The following is a 22,042-nucleotide window of genomic DNA, read 5'->3' as shown; positions in this document are numbered from 1 at the left end:
GTACAAGAGAGAAATTAAAAGCATCCGTTTCATTGAACTGCTCTGCATCAATCTTGTACCCAACTTTGGTATCAGTATTTGTGTACTGTATATCTTCCCACCACCACGACTTCTTGCATCACAGGTTTGTTCTGACAAGTGCAGGAGCAGAGCATCTCTTCGGCGAGGGGAACATCCCTGCTCCTCCGCCGTCACCATATTGTGCAAACACACCATGCAAACATGGCTGTGCTCACCATATGTGTGTGTGTTGTGTGTGAGAGAGAGAGAAGCATAAGGCCAAGTAGTTCAAAAGCTTGAAGCAAAGGAAAAGAGGCCGCGATTAAAAGTGCGAGATAGCCACGTAGAAAAACCGAGGCCTTTGTGTGTCTTATCCTCGCCTCCAAAATGATCTCACACTTTAACCCCATGACTTGTTCACCTGGCATACCAAACCCAGGCTGCCCCCCTCAACCCGCACGGCCAACCTCCACACCCCATCCCATTCATCCCAGTGCAAACACTCCTGCCTGCTGCAGGAACAAAAGCTGCCATGAATAATGGCAGCCAAATGTCACCGTTTTCTTTTCGTGGCCGCCGCCGCCGCTGCCTCCCAACTCGCTCCGCTAGGGCCCAGCCTGCTGTTAACCATTAACGCAGCACCTGAAGCGGCAACAATGAACAGAAATTCAGGGCGGAGTCCAGGTACAGCCGGAATTGAAGCTCTTAAAAACATCCTCATCTTCTCTTCAAACTCACGACATGCTCACTTATTTTTAAGCATCAGTTTGGAATTGTTCTGTCTTTGTTATTCTTCGGCAAAATGGAACCTTTCAGAAATCCAGAGCCACAAAGCTTCAATTATCAACATGAAATTTGGTAGACTGGCAAAGTTTTGGTCGTTCATCATGAGTTGACCCACAAAAAGTCTCAATCTGCCATATGTGAAAAGACAAGACGTCTCATATTCTACTTTGAAATGACCTTTTTTTTTGGTTTAATTTTGGCTCTTTCCAGGTGTTTGTTGATTCCTGGCAGCTCATCATAGAATGTTATGAAATCCAGCCCCCGAAATTAGTTTGACTTGTAAACATGAAACTTGGTCATTTTATGTCTATCATATTTGACTCACAAAAAAAATCTCAAGAGGCATGCTAGAGAAGACACAGGAAGTCTGCCATTTTGTTTAAAACGTCTCCTTCTTCGGGTCTTTCCAATGGCCTTTTCATTTTGTCTGATTGCTAATACCGTTTGCATAGACCTGCAGATAATGCTAAATTGTGTACCCTTTGAGTTCAAATTGTGAAAAACGTTAGTTTTCATCCTTTGGTTTGGGCCGAATATGGCGGCAAAGTTTGACCCCTGGATTCATCCTCGGCTCCTCTTTAAACTCAGAAAACCTTCAGCTTTTCGCATCCATTCATCACTGTTTTGTCGTTATTCTTAGTCCAGCTCGTACCATTTTAAAAATTCAGCCCCCAAAGCCAATTTGAGTCAGCAGCATGCCGTTTGGTCGTCGATCATGTGTCGACCTGCCAAAAATTCTCAAGAAGCCATGTCGGAAAAGACACAGGAAGTCTGAGGTTGTCATTTTCCATGAGTTATTTCCGATTCTTTTCAGGTTTGACGACTCTTCATATCTTCCTGGATTTTGGGGGGGAAATGCAGTCCCTGGAGCAACATGAAACCAGGTCGGTGTATCTTTCCTAAGTAAACCCACAAAAAAAGCTTCAAGGTGTCAGAGCAGAAAAAAAACCGACAGGGGTTCTGCCCTTTCGTTTGGAAGCGTCTCAAAGTAATACCCAAAAAGACTTTCCTCCGGATGATTCCCTTTCCAGTCGTTAACTTGAGTATTGCTGTATTTGTCATCTTACTTCACCGTCCAGCCGATGGTGACAAAACTGAAGTCTTTCTCTCTACCTGCTTCTTCTTCTCCCTGACTTCCCTCCACGGGAGACTGCGGCCATCAGCATCAATACCTCGCTGTGTTCCGTCCCTTTCGGGCCAACACTGCTACCTTTGTGCCTGCACTGTGCCAGATGAAACTAAAATTAAATGTGCTTTAATTGCAGCCTTGTACGGCGCTGTGCGCGTGCGTGTGTGTGTGTGTGTGTGTGTGTGTGTGTGTGTGTATGAAGTGTATCAAGTGAAGAGGCGAAGCAACATTTTTAGCTTGTGATCTGGAGACAAAATGCCATTGAAAGAGGAGACGGGGAAATAATCTTCTAATACAGCCAAATACCCATCGGCAAAAATGTCTTTTTAATCATTAAACTGACCGTGTGATGCAAAGATTCTGGTCTCTAGCCCGTTCTACACAGTGATCCTGCAAAATGATAGCATCTGTCTCACATACAGGAATCAACTAGAGTAATGGCATCGTCCGAAACGTTTATTGACGGTTTATTCCTGCTTCTTCTAGAAGTTTCCAAAAAGAAAAAAAAAGGCTTATGATGTTTATAAAAGGCCAAGTTGAATAAATATCATAGTTCAAGAGCATAATACAGCAGTCCTCATCTCTGTGTGAAACATCTTCGACAGAAGTATCCCCTCGATGTTGTTTATGCGCTTCATTTGGAAAAAAATAAAAAAGTCAGCAGTTGTTGTCATAAAGCAAATTCCAGGTAGCCGTGCTTGTTCATTGAGTCTGCTGGCCACTTTTACAACTCTTAAGGCCTCTTTGAGAGCAAAAAAAAAAAAAAAAAAAAGCCACTGCGCTAACCCAAAGCCTTTCAAGAAGATTTTTTTTAAATTCCCGGGCCAATGAGAAGAAAACTGACCGCAGGGGCCAACGGGTGGAGGCAGCTGGCGAAGTAAGACGTCTTAATTCATGCGGTGGATGTTTTGAAGGAAACGTACGGCGGATGGAGCTGAACGAGCTGTACCCTCGGGCTCAACTGGATCTGATCTGTTTAGCGCTTACCCTCAGGCCTTTCAGCCTGGATAGCTTGTTAGCATAGCACCTTTTTTATTTTATTTTCTTATCGCCATATTTAAATAAATGGGGACACTATTGACTCACGGTCATGCTCCTGCTTCTCTGTTGATTTAAATGATTACCGCCAAACGGGGATCCAGTTTGACCATGTTGATTCTCAGAACCCGTCAACATTGTTATGATCATCGTGATCGTCATCCCTGTTGTCCTTTAGTTCACCTCCCATTATTTGTTTGTACTGCATAACATTTTCCCCTCATTTTTCCAAACATAAAAATTGATAATAATAATCATTATAGATGTATATATATATATATATATATATATATATATATATATATATATATATATATATATATACTGGGCCTGCGTGGGTTTTCTCCGGGTGCTCCGGTTTCCTCCCACGTTCCAAAAACATGCGTGGCAGGCTGATTGTCCCTAGGTGTGAGTGTGAGTGCGAATGGTTGTTCTGCGATTGGCTGGCAACTGATTCAGGGTGTCCCCCGTCTACTGCCCGAAGACAGCTGGGAGAGGCTCCAGCACCCCCCGCGACCCTAGTGAGGATCAAGCGACTCGGAAGATGAATGAATGAATGAAAAAAATATATATATATATACACACACACAAATATAAACAAAAGCTTCATTCTCAAGGTAACATTTTTTGTGTGAAGAAGCACCAACTTTTCCCTTGGATACGAAACAACTGAACAGAATTTTAGTTTGTCTTGTCAATCTTGAAAAGTGGGACTTTAATCTTGTAAAATGTCAACTTTTTCTCATTATGTTTTCATCAGGATGCAACTCTTTGATTGCAAGTGACAAGTTCATTGTTTTTCTTTTTCTGTCAGTTCATTTAAAAATGAAGAACGACGTCAAATTTCAACTGTTGAGTTGCTTTGTACACTATTTGAATTTGTGTGGAGAAAACAATGTATTCAAGGTTATCTAATTCTGGAGGAGGCCAACTTGGCCCATTTTTTACATTTTCACTTGGAGTGTCCTCACTTTTGTTGACAGCAGTTTCGACATGAATGGTTGTGTCTTTGGTTATGTTGGGGGGAGTGATGCAAGACGTACATCGATCACTTGAAAGTCTGGCAGAGTCATTTCTCCAGTTTCCTCCCTTTAATCATAAACAAAGTCATTGACCAAAGGTGAGAGTTGTGCTTACTTTTGTGAAATACTGTAGAGGGGAAAAAAAGTGAGGAAAATTCACATCGTGCTGGTGTCGATGATGTTGTTTTGGTCCCTTTGGGGTCAAGTGAGGTTTGTTTTCCTCCATGCTGCCTGCGAACCACTCTGACCTTTTTCCTTTCAGCTAACATCTTTATTTATTTTGCTATTTCTGGCCAAAAGTGGGGAACGAGTGTAAGAGTGTTTTGTGTGTGTGTGCGTGTGTGTGTGCTCCTGTACAATTGTATAGCTGTGTGTGTGCATGGAGGTCCGCCGTGTGATTCCTCTCTTGTTGTTTTCATTGACGCAACCGTAGAAAGTCAATGTTGTTGTTTGCAGAGTTTAGCGAAATTCTCCTTTAGCAGCGAGAGATTGCACGCCCAATCACAAATTCCGTCTCGCCTGTAAAATGTTGCAAAAGAAAAAAAGAAAAGAAGTCAAACATGCGGCTGAGATGTTGTAAAAGTGAATATTTAAGAGCTTCCTGTTCCGTGTTTGGACTCGAGTAGGATTGAGTATTTGTATCATATTGCATTTACGTAACACACAAAACAACTTTGTCGCGCACACAAACACGCACACACACACACACACACACACACACACACACACACACACGCACAGGTCTGGAAATTCTGTAAACAACAACACAAGCCTAAGAAAACTGTAAGCAAACACAGACAACATCAGAGTAGATGCAAGTGACTATTTTCTGTTCCGTTTACTTTGGTCTGGACTGACTCAATTTCCCCCATTGGTTGAAATGACAGCTTCAATTTAACATCTTAACATCAGTTTTAATGTACGGTATATACATTGCACCTGGAATGTAGCACATTTCCATCAAATTTCATTTTTCTATACTGTACCCTGGCAGCACGGTGAACAACTGTTTGGCACGTCCACCTCCCAGTGCAGAGGCGCAGGATTCGATTCCGGCTCCGGCCTCCCTGTGTGTAGTTTTCATGTTCTCTCCATGCCCGCGTGGGTTTTCTCAGGGTACTCTGGTTTCCTCCCACATTCCAAAAACATGCATGGCAGTCTAATGGAACACTCTTAATTGTCACTAGGTGCGAGTGTGCGCCCTGCGATTGGCTGGCAACCGATTCAGGGTGTCCCCCGCCTACTGCCTGAAGCCAGCTGGGATAGGCTCCAGAAACACCCGCCACCCTTGTGAGGATAAACGGATTAGAAAATGGATGGATATACTGTACGTCGAATGTCGGATGTTTTGACTATATCAGTGATAATTTTACAGTTTATAAACAAATGCTGCAAAAATTTTAATAATTCAGGCATCCAAGATTTGCTGAGAAATAGGCTCTTATTTCATCCCATTGCTCAGTCTTTGAGTTCATAAATTCTCCTCTCTGTACTCTGCTTCCAATGATACAAGGCTTTCTCAAAGTCAACTTATTATCGCAAAAAACTATCCAACTTTAGCTGCTTCCTCTGTGATATCTCCGCAATAAACTTGTTCGCATCACTCGTTTTAACGTTACACAACTTGGCAATCGTCTGCTTCCCGCGAGGTGAAGGCCGATATATCACCATTTCGTCTTGCGAGAGCGGAAATCTCATCACGTGAGATTACTTAAAGCGTGATCAAAACAACAACGGCGGCGATGGTCAAACTGCGATCGTTGCTGGAAAAAAAGATTTACCGTTGTTTTTGTTGTTGTTTTGACTGAGAAATTTCCTTGCGTCCCAAAAACGCACATTATTTGGAATTGAGCGTCCCGCGGGAAAATTATGCGTCTAGGACGCGTGACGCAGAGGTAACGAGATGGCCGCTGTATTTGATGTTTATACACCTCTACTGTGTTATATTTAACTAGCTGGTTCGCCGCCCTCTGGGCAGCTCATCAGCTAGTTCCTGCGGAAGGCTGGTAAGGTGGGCCTTCGGCCCACAAAAGTGTTGTTACTTGGTTCAACTTTTTGTTCATCTTCATTGCTTATCGCGAAAATAAAGAGATGTTTAGCTCTACTAAATAACTAACAATTTCATTGCAATGCTTGTGGGTAGACAACATTTTTTCGCTAAGATGCCCGCGCGATCGTAGTGAGCCACTGCCTGAGCGGCGCAGTGGTGGCGCGCAGCGGCGCGGTGAAGTAGGTACGTTTTGAAAAGGGACAGACGGAAGGACAGACCGCATGCGGGACGACGCACAATATATATATAGATGTAGGTACTGTGCCTCGAATGTTGCAAATTTTGATCATATAATCAACCCTTTCAGGAACAGCGGTTACTACAGTGCACAGCCTCTCATGTTATCAGTTACAACGTGCATGAAAGGGTTAATGTTCTCCATGCCTAATATTACACATCTAATATGCGATAGTTACACAATATTTCGTGTCGATGTCCCTTTGACGAAGCACGATTGCAATATTTAACGTGTAAAAAAAACCTGTCAACGATAGATTGTAATGTATGAATGTGGGTGATCAATCGAACCAAGAGAGAAAAGTCCATCCCGTCCCAGGCTGTAACTTTCCTGTAGCTTCCACAAAATCCGTCGCGTCGCCAACAGTAACCAGTTAAACCAGTAGTGTTTGCTCACAACCAGCGGCTCTCTTCCCGCCTTCACTTTGTCTTGTTTTCTTTCCACGTGTTCGACCCGTGTTTGCTTTTAGGATGATGGGATGGCTCCGCCTTTTAAACATTTGAACATTTTTCGTGGCCGTGCAGATGTCAAAAAGATATTTTACAGTCTGTTTACAGAAACATGAATAGTCTTCATATTGCAATCCTTATAATGATGTGAAGCGCATTGAGTTACCTCGTGTATGAAATGCGTCATATAAATCAAGCTGCTTTTGCTTGCCTAAAATGCCCGCTTCATATGAACTAATGGCACACTCCCATTGGGTTTGCAGTCCATGGATCCATTTTTGAACTCGGCAAGTAAAGTGTGTTGACAACATTTCAATCTATTGATTCAATGTATGTCACTCCTGTTTGTTTTTAGAACGTCGAATATTAGAGAGCCTTTGTTGTTGTGTTGCGATCGTGGATCTTTTGAATGAAATGTATAAAGACCATGCATTTGCACGTGCACGCATATTTTGCCCATATTTAAAATTGAATTTTCGCTGTTTCGCTTGGATAGGTTTCGGAAGTGGCCCCTCCCCGCCACCCCCAGGTGCATTGATTAAAAATCGGGGCCTCCTCCAGCATTTAAGAAATCCAGTAGAAATCCATCGCTATGTCACAATACTTTAGTCCATAACACTCATCTCTAATTCGAGTGATAGATATAGCACACATGGTGTTTTTTTTTTTTTTTACCGTAATTTGTTCCTAGACATTTTCCGTGTCCCGGGTGGCTTGGATCTCGACTCAACCCCTCACCATTTCCCCTTCCCTTCCTCCATCCGCATTGATGCCATCTTTATTTGGCTCTTGGTCTTACCGCAGCTCTTTGAATAACGCCACTGAGCAGCGTCCTTACGGGAAGAGCGTGGCGGCCTTGCAGCGGCAACAGCAGCATCTTCCAAAAAGGGGCTAGCCAGCGTTCCCAAACAGAGAGCGAAAAAGAGAGTCTCCCTCCCTCTCGCACGACTTCTGCTGCACATTCTAATTTTAAACGCGCTAAAAGGTAGCTTTGTGGAGCTCAAGGTGGGGGCATGGGGTGAGGTAGGGGGAAGGTAGATTATGAGAGGGGGGAGTTGCGGATGAAGGAGCGTTTTGAAGCTATAGCAGTCAGCAGAACATGACATACAAGAGGAATATTCATATGTCGACTTTCTCACAGGGCGACTGACGGCTCCTACACAAAGTCGGAGAGGAACTCCGAGCAAAGGGATGACCTCCGCCAAGTCCATCAAACGCCGCTCAGTCATTCATGGTTCAACTTTACATATCAGAAACCATCATTTATCATACCCGGAAAAGGGATCGCTCAGAATCATGTTCATGCAGGGCTAAAAAGTTGCTGTTCAAAGTTTCTGCTTGAATTTCTTTCCAGCATGTCAGAAGGGGCTCCCAGAGTTGCTATTTGGATCGGAACTTCCCCCCAACTGTTTGCTACCGGCCTCCTATGCTTCAAAGGTTCTCCATAGGTTTGATCGTAAGCATTTCTCTTCTTTTCCGGCCATATAGAGGTGTCAAATCCCAAGTCCAGAAAGTAAAAACCCTGCCCCGGTTTGACTTTGACCACAGGTGCTTCTTCTCAACTGGAAGGCGAACGAGCTCCTTTGAGTAGAAGCATCTGTGGCTCAAGCCAAACTGAGCCCGTGTTCTTATTTTCTGCACCTCTGTCCCCATAGCAGCCCGTGATGTCGCGGAATTTCTTGTGGCATAAGTTGACTTTATTTGGCAAAGTTCCGTTCTTAATTGTGTACGGTGGAAGAAAATAGTCAGTGAGAAGCTGCGCGTATTTTTCACACCTTCAGGGACGTGAAAGGGGCTGACCAGCTCTCTCCCCATGATTCCGGCTCCAAACATGACTCTGCTACCTCCCTGCTGACGTTTTAGCCTTGTTGGGACACGGTGGCCATGGCCTGCTCCATACATCTTCAGCATCCAGGGTTGCACGTTGCTCCTCAGCGAACGGTCTCATGCTGCAAGAAAATAACCCTGCATCATTGACTGTGATTGTTATAAAAGGGGGAGAAACTCGTGGTGTGGAAGTTCCCATCCAAGCAGCAGCATTGGGAGGCTATTTGGATATCCTGCAAATAAATTCAAGCCCTCTGCAAAAACGTGCGTTACGTGGATGCCAGACTTGCGAAGCGTCTGTCAAATAAGAAGTCCTTTCTGTTCAAAGGTAACTTCAGCGGTTATGAAATAGCTTTTGACTTCAGCAACCACAGCCTCCTCATGCTGCAAATTCAACAATTATTTTCTGTTCTTTACAACCTATACAATGTCTCCAAACACTACTGTGCATAATACAATTTGGAACGGTACCAAATACAGTTTTATGTTTGAGGGGGGGGGGGGGGTTGCTGTTATCATTGGGAGGTTTATTTGAAAACATTCAACTTATTCTCCATCAGTTGATGAGTTGAATACGTTTGCTGAGTAAGATTCGAATTGACCAAAAACCGGGGCAAGGACGTTCTGCTGTGAGTTGGGGGAGTTTGGTGGGTTTTGGGCAGTGATAGAGAGGTAGCGAGAGAGAGCGACAGAGAGAGACATTCCCCTGGCCCGTGGCGGCGGCGTTCTCTCCGGCCCCCATGAAAGGTGGGATTGTCCTAAGGCTTCCCCGAGCCAGGAAAGTTCCCCCCGACGGGCTGCGGGCCGGCCGACCGGCGGCCCCTCTATCTGCCAGGAAGGCCCAACGCCGCTGCTTATGTCAGATACCACGCTGTGTGTTATAAATACTTGTGCGTACATATACACACATAACACATGCACGCACGCACACACACTCACACACATTCACACACACACACACGCACACGCTAAATGAGCTTGCAATGTGTTTATTTTGACAGGAGGTAGTGAGAGTGAAAGGGGGGTTTCTTTCTTGGGAACAGCCAGAGTTGGAATATTTAGCTCAGGTAGAACCTTCCTGTTTCTCTGACGGAATTTGTTTGACAGGGAGAGACGAAAAGACCAAGGTGATGTTTGGTTCTGGTTTGGGATTACTTGATGGGGGTGGAGAACAATAAGGCAGGCAGGCAGGCGGCGACTATTCAAATACAACAAGGCCCGCCTGTACGCAGCCTCGGGGGTTAACTGTTGATGGCCCCTCCTTGTTAACACCACACATGATGGTAGTTTTTTTTTTTTTTTATATCTTCTGTGACAGTTTAAACCATAGTTGCAGAGATCGGCAGTTGATGAGCAGTCACGTCCGTTGGGCCAGATGAACTTTTTATAACAGAATCCCATTTCAGATATTTTTTTTCTCATTCACAAAAATTGTATATTTTTAGAAGTTATATTTTACAAAAGTCCTTTTCATTTAATTTCACAAATTTATTGTTAATTCCAAAAATAATTTCATAAAATCGGATTTTGAGTTCAGTATTTCTTTTTCATAATTTTGTTTTCACAAAAGCAATTTAACATTTATACTTTTTTGTTAACCAAAATCTGATTTTCAATTCCTATTAAAAAATGTGAGTACTTAAATAAATGTATAAATGTATAAATGTATGCAATACAAAAATAATTTTATAATTTCACAAAATTTGGATTCCTCCAACCAATTTCTTTTTTTGCTCAAATTCATTTTGTTTTATTATGAAAAGAATCTAATCTTTTTTATTCCACAAAAAAGTGACAACCTCTTTTTTTAATTTTACAAAATCATTTTTAAATTTCACAGATTTTTTTTCCCCCTTTTTTCATTTCAGAAAAATCAGACACCTTTCCACAATGACTCCCCATACATTTTAGAGTTATTATCAAGATCCTCTTATTTGTTTTCAAATCTCGAAATGACCTCGCGTCACCTTACCTCTCTGAGCTCACCCGCCACTACACACCTGCCCGGCGCCTCAGGTCTGCAGACCAGATATTATTAGAAGTACCATAACTAAACGGAGGCTCAGAGGGGATCGAGCCTTTTCTGTTGCTGGTTGCTCTCTGGAATGACCCCCCACTGAACATTTGGCAAGCCTCCTCGCTGCCCATTTTCAAAACCCGCCTCAAAACTCACTCGACTCAACATGACTTAGATTTGTTCTTGCTTTTGCTGTTCGGTGCTTTCTACCGTCTTTGTTACCGATTTGCTTTACTGTTTGTTGTATATGTTAATTGCTCCATGTACAGCACTTTGTATGCAGCGATGGCTGTTTGAAAGTGCTCTATAAATACTGTTGAGTTGAGTTGAGAATCTAATCAACCACGAATCTAATGTCTTACAAAACTCAGATATCCAATTTAAATCCATAATTGTCAATCAGATTTCTGATATAAATCAAATTGTATTGTATTGTATTTAAAGCGCGGCCCGGTAGTCCAGTGGTTAGCACGTCGGCTTCACAGTGCAGAGGTACCGGGTTCGATTCCAGCTCCGGCCTCCCTGTGTGGAGTTTGCATGTTCTCCCCGGGCCTGCGTGGGTTTTCTCCGGGTGCTCCGGTTTCCTCCCACATTCCAAAAACATGCATGGCAGGCTGATTGAACACTCTAAATTGTCCCTAGGTGTGAGTGTGAGCGCGGATGGTTGTTCGTCTCTGTGTGCCCTGCGATTGGCTGGCAACCGATTCAGGGTGTCCCCCGCCTACTGCCCGGAGACAGCTGGGATAGGCTCCAGCACCCCCCGCGACCCTCGTGAGGATGAAGCGGTACGGAAGATGAATGAATGAATGAATGAATGTATTTAAAGCTTTGCTTTCACAATAATAAATAATTACATATTTATAAAATGGTATCCCACTTTCTATGGTAGTTACAGAGGGCCAAAATACACATTCTCACCCGAAATAAGAGCTTGTATACCTGAGTGTAACACACACGCACACTCGTACTCAACACACAGCATCGTTCATTCATTCATCTTCTCCCCACCTCATTCTCCCTCCCGCTTTTTCTTCATCCTTCTACCCTGCTCACCCATCACTGATTTAAAAAGCGTAAGCTCAGGGCTGAGCCGTGCCACTCAGCTGAGGCTCATCATGAAGCCCTGTTTACATGAACAACTCCAACTTTGGTGTCGCCATTGCAGAACCGCGTAGCAAATCGGATGCTAGAAACACGCACGCTGACCTTAATTGGGCACGGTGCTGCACCTTAACTTTGCATGGCGCAATGTTCATGCACAGCACTTTGTATGCAGCAATGGTTGTTGTAAAGTGCAACATAGATAAAGTGAGTCGTAGTTTGTTGGGTTTTGATTCGGACCAGACACGCGAATGGCGTTGCATCCTCCGGAGCTGGAACGTGTCCTCTTCATAGAGATTTTTTTTTTGTCTGTGGTGTGTGAGTGTTAATTTCAAAGCTTCCGTTTTAATGGCCGAGGCGGAGGCTCGCTAATCTGACACAGCTGGGTACCACACCCAATGCATCTGTATGTGTGTGGGAAGTTGGGGGCTGTGGGGTGGGGGCTGGGGGTCAACAGCGGGTTGTTAATTGGGGCAGTCCGGGGGTCCTCCGATTGGAGGCGGTGTACAAACAACATCAAGTCACAGAGGGGTGAAAGTAAGAATGGAATTCCTGTGAGGTTAGAAGAGCGGGTCTGGAGCTCTGCAATTGTCACTAACACCCCACCCACCCCCAAACAATTAATCTTTTAAATTATTAACTTTTAGAAACAAAAGTCAAACAATAATACTGGTGATAATATTGAAAGTTGTGAAATGATAATGTATAATATTGAATTATTGGTAAAAACGTAGCATCACCATGGTGAAAAATATGGCATTATCTTGAGTGATATTGAGTAATATAGTACGATTTGGACTGCTAATAAAGGATTAGGAATGGTACCGAATAATTATGGGAAAATGTGTGTAATGTTGATGAAAAATGTGGAATGATATAAAATGATGTGCAATGACATTTAATTTTGTGGAAGGGGGTGAAATGGTATTGGTGAAAATGTGAATGTTTTTGGATGTTGGAACTCTTTCCCTTCTACCTAATCACTATGTATGTATCATTATTTATTGGACTACATAGTTCATTCATCAGCCAAATGAAAAATAGTTTTGGAACACTATTCAGGCTCCGTTAATGACACCAGTGCTGTTACATAAGTAACACCGTCAGCCGCCAGACATTCCATAATAAACATTGAACAAGTAAATCAATTACAACGACACAAGAGTAAAGCAAACAAAGCGCTTTAAGTCCGATACATGTTTTGATTTAAAAAAAAAAAAAAAGAAGAAAATCTGAACGTTCATCCTTTGCCACATTCTAAAAAGGACGTCGGTATAAAACTGGCAGGTGAGAGGCTTTTCCTATTATTGTGCATCGCATGCGCTCATTCTGCCAGCTGTTAGCGACCTGGTCTATTGTTGATGTGTGGGTGTGTGTTTTGTGTGTCCAGCTGTATACACACACACACTATTAATGAAGTGTGTTGTCGTGCCGGTGTGACCGCTTCTGCTCTTCACCCCCTTCTGGTGCTACGCTATCATGCTAGCCATTCAGCACTGCTCAATCGATATGTGGCGCCATTTTGCACTGGTAATGATGTCACCACGAGAAGATTCTCTCGTGGCGTGACCAAAATCGCAACGGCCGCAGGACACGTAATTCGGTACACTATGCCATATAATGCACACAATTGCCTTCTAAACATTCTACCTTTGGTTTGTTTTTTACAGGAGCTTTTTAGTTTGAACGCCCCTTTCACACAGCCCATCCAAGCTGAGAAAAGTATGGGTGAAGAGTGTGTTACACCTAAACAAGAATGTGGGCCTCAATGAATGCATTAGCCTGGAATATGTGTGTGGAGTCCTTTCACAGGTCAAAATGTTGGTATTTCATCACTTTTCTGGTAAAGGTGGAGATGCTGATCTCTTTCATTGAGAAAAGTTGGGGTATTTAAGCCTTCCAGTGGATGTTGATGAACTCTCTCACTGGAAAATGTTTGGGTGCTGGGCCCCTTCATCAGGTAATGTGTGTTTGTAAAATCCTTTCACTGCTAAAAGTGGGGGGTCCTGAAACCCTTTCACCTGCAGATATTGTATGTGAATATTTAACCCTTTCACGAGAGAAAATGTGTTGAATCATTTCACTGGAAAAAGTGTGGGTTTTGGCCTCTTTCACCAGAATTATTATTTGTGTTGAACCCTTTCATCACAAAAACTTTAAGTGCTAAAATGTTACTTTTATTGAACACTCTAAATTGCCCCGAGGTGTGAGTGTGAGCGTGGATGGTTGTTCGTCTCTGTGTGCCCTGTGATTGGCTGGCAACCGATTCAGGGTGTCCCCCGCCTACTGCCCGGAGACAGCTGGGATAGGCTCCAGCACCCCCTGCGACCCTAGTGAGGATCAAGCGGTTCAGAAGATGAATGAATGAATGAATGTTAAAAATAGTGTGGGTGTCAAGTCTATTCACTAGGAAAAGTATGGGTGTTGATTAACCTAACCCTAATCCAATTTTTTTTTAAGTATTCTGAACCCTTTCACCAGTAAGTGTGTGGATGTTGAATGCATGCACCTGGATAGGGGGGTGTTGAATCCTAACACCAGGAAATTGTTGGTGATGATCAGGGCCTGACCGATTTTTCGCCCTTTTTTGCGGGGGTGGGGGGGTCGATGTTATTTTAATCCTAATAACGTAAGGCAAACATAAAAACATTCAAATATTCACCCACCCCCCTAACCCTCCAAACTAACTGCACAACATTGGCCTAGTTTGGCTGACTTTTTTCTTTTGTAAAATGAAACAAATACTGAAGGACATGATATTGTAAAACTATTAAATATTCTGCCTGTAATCCATATCTTTGTTGTCAATGTCAAGGAACCAACAGAGAAGTTATGCACACACACACACACACACACACACATACACACACACACTCCAAGTGAGTCCCAGATGGAAATCGGTAATGGGTGGGGTCCCTTCAACACACCTGTGATGAGTGATAAGTTGTGTGAGTGGGTGTGTGTGGGTGGGTGTGTGCGTGCGTGCGTGCATGTGTGTGCACACACGCACTCACTACGTGTACTCTTCCTCACACGGCATAGAATACACCCTGCGGCCACTTCATCAGGTACACATAAAGAGACCCTCTTCTCAGGCAACCCGACTTTTCGAAACATGTACCAGCACAATAACAGACATGTCGAGTGTGTCTCCAGCATTGTCAATTAAGTGGCCATTATTGTTTTGGCTTGTTTTTTTCTTGGAAGGCATGTGTTAGTGTACCTAATGAAGTGGCTAGTGACAGTTAGGCGAGTCAAGGAGATGTCGAGCTGGTATCATATTAAACAATCAGAGTTTGTCTGTGCTGCTCTCAAAGAAACACAAATTATCTGATTTGCTGCAAATATTTGCAGCTAACTAATCTGTGTTGTCGGCGTATTTGCAAAGTCATACTTGTGATGCTTTGTTATATATATACACACACACACAAATATACATGCGCACATGCATACACACACTTACACGTACGCGTATACACACTACTAACATTCCATTTGTTATTAATCACAGCTTCATTTATTTAAATTCGCTAAACAGAGGCGTAATAGTCTTTTCCTGTTTTGTACAAACAGCATAGACAGATCATTCGAGCCGTAACAAGGGAAACTTAATCCGGGGACGAGGTTGTGAAGTTTAACACCCGACACTTACGTCCTCTGCCCCGTTGTGTTGAAAGCAGTCATCGCTGTCAGACAACTATTTTATAGTCTGATTATGGCCTTTGTGTGACAGGCATCAAACTCGGTCCAAGCACCAGATGGGCCTGGAGCAGTTACAACGCTGGCACAAATGTGTTGTGGTATTAACACAGGTGTAGGGAACTCCGGTTCCTCGAGAGCCATATCCAGCCTGTTTTAGATCCCTCCCTACTCCAACACACCCGATTCAATTGTTCATGATCATTTCAGGCTTCTACAGAGCTTACTGATGATCTGATCATTTGAATCAGGTGTGTTGAACTCGAGAGAGATCTAAAACGGGCATGAGATGGCTCTCGAGGAAGCGGAGTTCCTTACCCTTGCATTAACACAAGGCACTCGCTTCCCCTGTTGCGTTGAGAGCAATTGGTGCTGCCACACAACTAACGTATGATCTTAATCATCTGATTGTGGGTAGACTGGGATCTCTGTGAGAAAGGTACCAAAGCTCAACCCGAGGACTAGTTGGGTCTGGAGGAAATCATCTCTGTCAGACAACTCTTTAATAATCTAAATATTTGATTGTGAGTGAAATGTATTCTGGGATCTTGTTTGGAAGGCACTCAAGCAAAATCCAGCGACTAGTCGGGTCTGCAGGCGTGCTCTCGGGTTGTGTTCAAAGCAGTCACCACAAGCCAGTCAGACAACTATTTTAGAATATCATCATCTGACTGTGGTTAAAATGTGCACGAGGATCAATGTACGAAAGACATCGAAGGCCACTCCAAGGACTAGTCAGGTTTGGAGGTGTTCTCTCGCATTGTGTTGAAAGCAGTCATTGCTGTCAGGCAACAATTTTATTGTCCTATCTTTTGATATGAGTTTTGATTGCCGGGGAAACATACCGATGGTTCTCCTTGGAAAGACAAAAACCTCAGGCCAAGGACTAAACGGGTCTGAAGGTGTGCTCTCGGATTTTGTTGAAAGCACTTGTCACTGTCCGACAACTACATTCCAACCTGATGATATGAAATGTCGAACCTTTTGGCTTATTAGATCAATATCAATCATAATAGAAGAGTGCCACAGGAATGATGACCGGTTTTGTGGTTGTGTTGCAGGTGATAGCTGCTAACTATTCTCAAGTGTTAATTACTGTCACAAAAAACACCTTGAGCTGCCCTCGCCTCCCAAACTCATCAAATCACCCGATTCACCCCCCCCCCACCTCCCTCTCTGGTCCTGAGGATATTTGCCTTGACATCTCCTGTCTGACACATGAACAAACATCCCCAAGACACCGGCAGAGCACCGCTCAGCTCAAAACGCACCTTAGCACCAGTGCACTGGGAGCCTGATTGCGCAAACACTGCCCTAAATTGAATTATGTCTGCCAAATGTGCAAAATCGTTTATTTTACTTATTTATTTATTTATTTTATTTTATTTATTTATTGCGGTGGAGCGACAAGAAGTATTGTGAAATATTGTCTCTCCAGTAATTCGGGTCTGAATAATTGAAGGGCTGTCATGCGACCAGTCCGAAGATGTGATCAGGCACTCTTCTATTTCTTATGTTTTGGAACAAACTTACTTGCTATTGTAAACCTGCCTGTAAACCCCCCATCAAGTAATACGTAATGTACTCTGCCCCTCCACTAAACTTACACATGCTACCAAAGCTCCTGTACATGCTAAAATACATCCAGCGCGTTCTACTATACTATATACTATTACACTAGAAATACTTTACTATGTAATCTAGTACACATTACAATAAAGTATATGCTACGACACATATTACTGCACATGATGCACGAAACATGTTAAGATACATTCCACACGATTACAAATTCTACTTACGATAGAATTCTGTAAATCATCAAATACTGTACATATTACCGGTGCTACAAATGCTACTATACGTGTTTCTGCACATTACGATAGAGTACATATGGTAATGCTACTATCGGCGTTCATGATGCTATAAAGGAATAAATACATCCTACCACACGTACTATACTTTCGACACTTTTACGAAATGCACCGCAATGTACAATACTGTACTGTACATAAGCGCTACCCATGCTGCTGCACAGCACACTAAACTTGCTACTTCTTAGTAGATTCCATGTAAATCTTGTTAACATAACCATCCCTTTAAATATTTAAAAGCAACATCATGACTAGCGGGTGGCCCGGTGGTCCAGTGGTGCGCGCGTCAACCTCACACTGCAGAGGTTCGATCCTGGCTCCAGTCTTGCTGTGTGGAATTTGCATGTTCTCCCCGTGTCTGCGTGGGTTTTCTCTGGGTATTCCGGTTTCCTCCCACATTCCAAAAACATGCGTGGCAGGCTGATTGAACACTGATTGAACACAAAAGTGTCCGTAGGTGTGAGTGTGAGCACGGATGGCTGTTCGTCTTTGTGTGCTCTGCGATTGGCTGGCACCCGGTTCAGGGTGTCCCCCGCCTATTGCCCAAAGACAGCTGGGATAGGCTCCAGCACCCCCCGCGACCCTTGAGGATTAAAGCGGATCGGAAAATGGATGGATGGATAATGACAAGCATAATAAAGAGGGAGCATGTATTGAAGAAAACTGCCCAACATGGTATTATGTGGTAGATTATGCGAGCGAATCGGTGCGCAGGTGTGCTGTCATAACAGAGAGCAGAACGTTGATAAGAACAACAGCGTTTAATGATTCTGGGAGGGAGGGAAAAGTGGGTCAACGCCGCGGTAAGGGGAAGTCCGAAGAAAAAGCGCGGCACAACTTGCGGATAGGAGGAAGTGAAGAAGTAGAAGAACATTTCAGCCCAAAAGTTGTGACTGGGACCGCGTTGAAGTGTTCAAGCAGCAACCTTTTGGTCACCTTTTCCCTGCCTGCTGTCGATCCATCTGTACTGTGCACACACGCGCATGCAGAGGCACACACCTACCTTTTGTGTTTAACGCAATCACACTGGTTCGTGTGTCTCTCCTGAACTTTTTTTTTTTTATCGACCTTGCCCGACAGGACAAAGTCCTTGCATTTATCTGAAAGTCTGACTGACACACTAGCGCAACATGTTTGTGTGTGCTGGGTTTTTCTTTTTTTATTTTTTTTATTTTGGGGTTAAATGTTGAAATTGGCATCCTTTTGCTATGTGAGTTTTTTATGATTGGCATGTACAGGTATAGGTGCGCGTTTTGCTGTGGTGCTACAGTTTGTGAATGTTCACCAATCAGAGCGATGAATGTTGGGTTGCGACATCTATTAGGGAGACTTGGCCTTATTCACATTTCAAAGCAGACTTAGTCACGAAATAATGATTAACTTTGTCCGCTCTTGTATTTTCATCCAAGTGAGCAAGATTACAAAGTAAAAAGACTGTAAAACGACTGATGCTTGGACCAAAGAAGAAACGAGTGTGTTTTGATGCAAAGCTATTGTCATTAATTAGTTAGTAGTTTGGTTGGGTATTTAACACATAGACCAAGGAAGAAAACATTACTTTATGATGTAGTTACTTTACTTAATTGGTAGGTTGGTTGGTTGGTTGGTTGGCCGGTTTGTAGTTGTTTCACTCATGGACCAAGGAAGAAGTCATTTCATTTTGATGCAGTTACTGAAGTTAGCTTATTGGTTGATTGTTCACTTGGTTGGTTGAGTTGGAAAATGAACTAAAGAAAACAGTCCTGGTTGGTTAGTTGCTTGCTTCGCTGGTGGGTTGGTTAGTTATGGCGTGCATAGACCAAAGGAGAAGGTTGGTTGGTTGGTTGGCCGACTAGCTAGCTAGACTAGCTAGCTAGCTAGCTAGCTAGTCAGCTAGCTAGTTAGTTCGTTGGTTGGTCAGTGAGTCGGTTGCTTGGTCGGGAGGTTGGTTAGTTTGTTCGGTTGGTTGCGTGCTTGTTTGCATGTCACTTCCTTGGTTAGTTGTATTGTGAACGGACCGTGGAAGAAAGCACTTGATTTTCATGCAGTGTTGCTTTTAGTTGTTTGCTTGCTTGCTTCCTGAAATTACATTTTGATGCATAGATACTTTAGTTGGTTGGTGTGTTATTGACAAAGGAAGAAGACACTACTGGTTGGCTGGTAGCATTTAAAAAAAAAAAAATCGTAAAATGGTGGCACATGGATGAAGGAGGAAGGAAGACAGAATTTTGAAAGAGAAAGATTCCCAAATGCTTAGTGTTGAGGTTGGTGCATCGACCAATGACAAACCCCTCCCATTTAAAGAGAGCCATGTCAATGAGTCCGTTGGTTTGTCAGTTGGTGTTGAATTATTTTACTTGGGTGAGTTAGTTATGACTTCTTTTCCTCCTTGACTACTTTGTCAAGTCAACATCCATGTTCAAATATAATGTTAAATTTATGTACAGCATGTACTGTATGTAAGTAGTTATGCTATGCAGTGTGTGCGTGTGTGCGTGTGTGCGTGTGTGCGTGTGTGTGTGTGTGTGTGTGTGTGTGTGTGTGTGTGTGTGTGTGTGTGTGTGCGTGTGCGTGTGCATGTGCGTGTCACATCACGTCATCCAATAAGAAAGCGAGTGTATGTCCCCAAGGCAGAACTGTAAGTACTGCTTTCCTCCACCTCCTCATGCCTCCGGCCTGCCCCCCCCCCCGCTCCATCTTCCACAACCCCCCCATCCTTCCCTCCTCCACCTCTCCTCACCCCTCCCTCCCCACAGGCTATAAGCAGAGTAAACACAGCATCCACCTAACAGGATCCAGGATGCACCGCTTCATTTGCATCTTAGCTCCTGAAAACACATTCACACGCACACACCTTTCTCTCTTTTTAGCTTCTATTCTCTTTTTATTTATTTGTAGGACTCACCGTCCCAACTTCTTTCCTTTTTATTTCTTTCATTCCGTCACGTTTTTGTTGTCGGTTTGACTCATTTCTCAGTTGTTGTTTTGTAATTGCGTGCACAAGTGTTGAGTTATCTGTTGTGCCCCAGGGGTCAAATATTCAACAAGATGACAAGCGTCTCGGTGGCGCGCTTTCCCTCTTCCTCCTCCTCCTCTTCCTACTTTTTCTTCTTCTTGTCAGTACGCATGCAAAACTTCTTCATCTTTAGCCTGAGGTCAATCTTCTTTAGCTTCCACTTTTCTCCTTTTTTAAAACATTCATCCTAAGAGATGACCAAACTTTTTTAGTTTCATTTGTAGGTTCAAGTGAAAGCGGTGCCTTGAAGTATGACCATCTCAAATCATCTTTCCCTGATAAAATGCTTCCTACCCATAAAAATAAATAAAGTAAAATCAAATACAAAAGTCTTCATAATGTTTCAATCAGAAAAATAGCACTTTACGGCACAATTTTTCTTGATACATTCTTGACACACAGAGTAATGACTTAAGGAAATCTAAACAATTTAGCATGTTTTTAAACATTTTTTGCTACAATTGAATGGACGCTGTGCTGCTCCTTGTTTTGCACGCAAAAAATAGAATATATTGTCACAAGATTTTTGAAGGGAAACGTTTGTGTAGTTTCCAATAAAACACCTATACATGTCATCAAAATACATTTCAGTAACAAAAGTGCAAAATTTGTTTGTGAAAAAATAAATGGTTGTCTACAAAAATTCCATCTATTCTCCAAAACATCTGAAGGTCGTCACTCATCTTTGTGCGGCACTTGGATGTCACACGCCGTCCCATAACCAAGCGATGGACGTCGTCAGATGCGTCGAAAAGATAAAAATCCAACGTGCTTCTTCTCCCGCCGTCTTTGTTGATTCGTCGTCGAGGTCGCGCTGAGGTCAGGATCCGCACGCGAACGGCCCGCCGACGGCCCTCGCCCAGAAGCTCTTTGAGGCTCTCAGTGTGAGGCGTCCATGTTTAGTCTGCTGCACGCCGCGTCCATTTGGCCCCGAGCTGTCTCAACAAGAAAACGAAGCATCTGACCACCTTGGTGGCGCTTCTGGGCCCACCATCACTCACAGTTCACGGTAGCACTTCAGTATATATTTTAAAAATTCAGTGGTTCTTAACCTTTTTATCGTTACCGAACCCAACCAGTTAATAAGCACATTTACCGAACCCTTCATGAGTGGAGGAAAAAAAATAAAAAATTTACAAATTCAAGATCTTAAAAAAAACCGCAAAGAATGAATACAATTTAAAGGAATACATATAAAATTATAAAATTACGACGTACTACCATGATTGATGACAAAGCGAACTAAATTTCCCACAGTACTGATTGGACAAGCAATGTCATGTGATCATCTGCAGCCAGTGATGGCCAAGCGGGGGTGTCATAACTAATTGACATCTTGAGTTGCGTGTGTCTTACCCTTCATGGCAGAGGCTCCATCGAACCCCTGAGACCTACTCACTGAACCCATCGGGTTCGATCCAACCCAGGTTAAGAACCACTGATACACATATATATATATATATATATATATATATATATATATATATATATATATATATATATATATATATATATATATATATATATATATATATATATATATATATATATATATATATATATATATATATATATATATATAGGGCGGCCCGGTAGTCCAGTGGTTAGCACGTCGGCTTCACAGTGCAGAGGTACCGGGTTCGATTCCAGCTCCGGCCTCCCTGTGTGGAGTTTGCATGTTCTCCCCGGGCCTGCGAGGGTTTTCTCCGGGTGCTCCGGTTTCCTCCCACATTCCAAAAACATGCATGGCAGGCTGATTGAACACTCTAAATTGTCCCTAGGTGTGAGTGTGAGTGCGAATGGTTGTTCGTTTCTGT

General features: G+C 43.1%; 2 long non-coding RNA genes across 2 annotated transcripts in view; both read left to right on the top strand.

Annotated features, from left to right (window-relative positions):
- LOC127608751 (uncharacterized) overlaps nucleotides 1–22,042 on the top strand; it is a 210,188-nt gene that overhangs the window by 66,162 nt on the left and 121,984 nt on the right. The gene's annotated exons all lie outside the window — the stretch shown is intronic.
- Nucleotides 1–22,042, top strand: part of LOC127608757 (uncharacterized) — a 42,827-nt gene that overhangs the window by 13,263 nt on the left and 7,522 nt on the right. The window lies entirely within an intron of this gene.

This window comes from Hippocampus zosterae, chromosome 10 (assembly GCF_025434085.1).
Source record: "Hippocampus zosterae strain Florida chromosome 10, ASM2543408v3, whole genome shotgun sequence".
NCBI lineage: Eukaryota > Metazoa > Chordata > Actinopteri > Syngnathiformes > Syngnathidae > Hippocampus > Hippocampus zosterae.
This window is presented reverse-complemented; position numbering and strand designations above follow the sequence as displayed.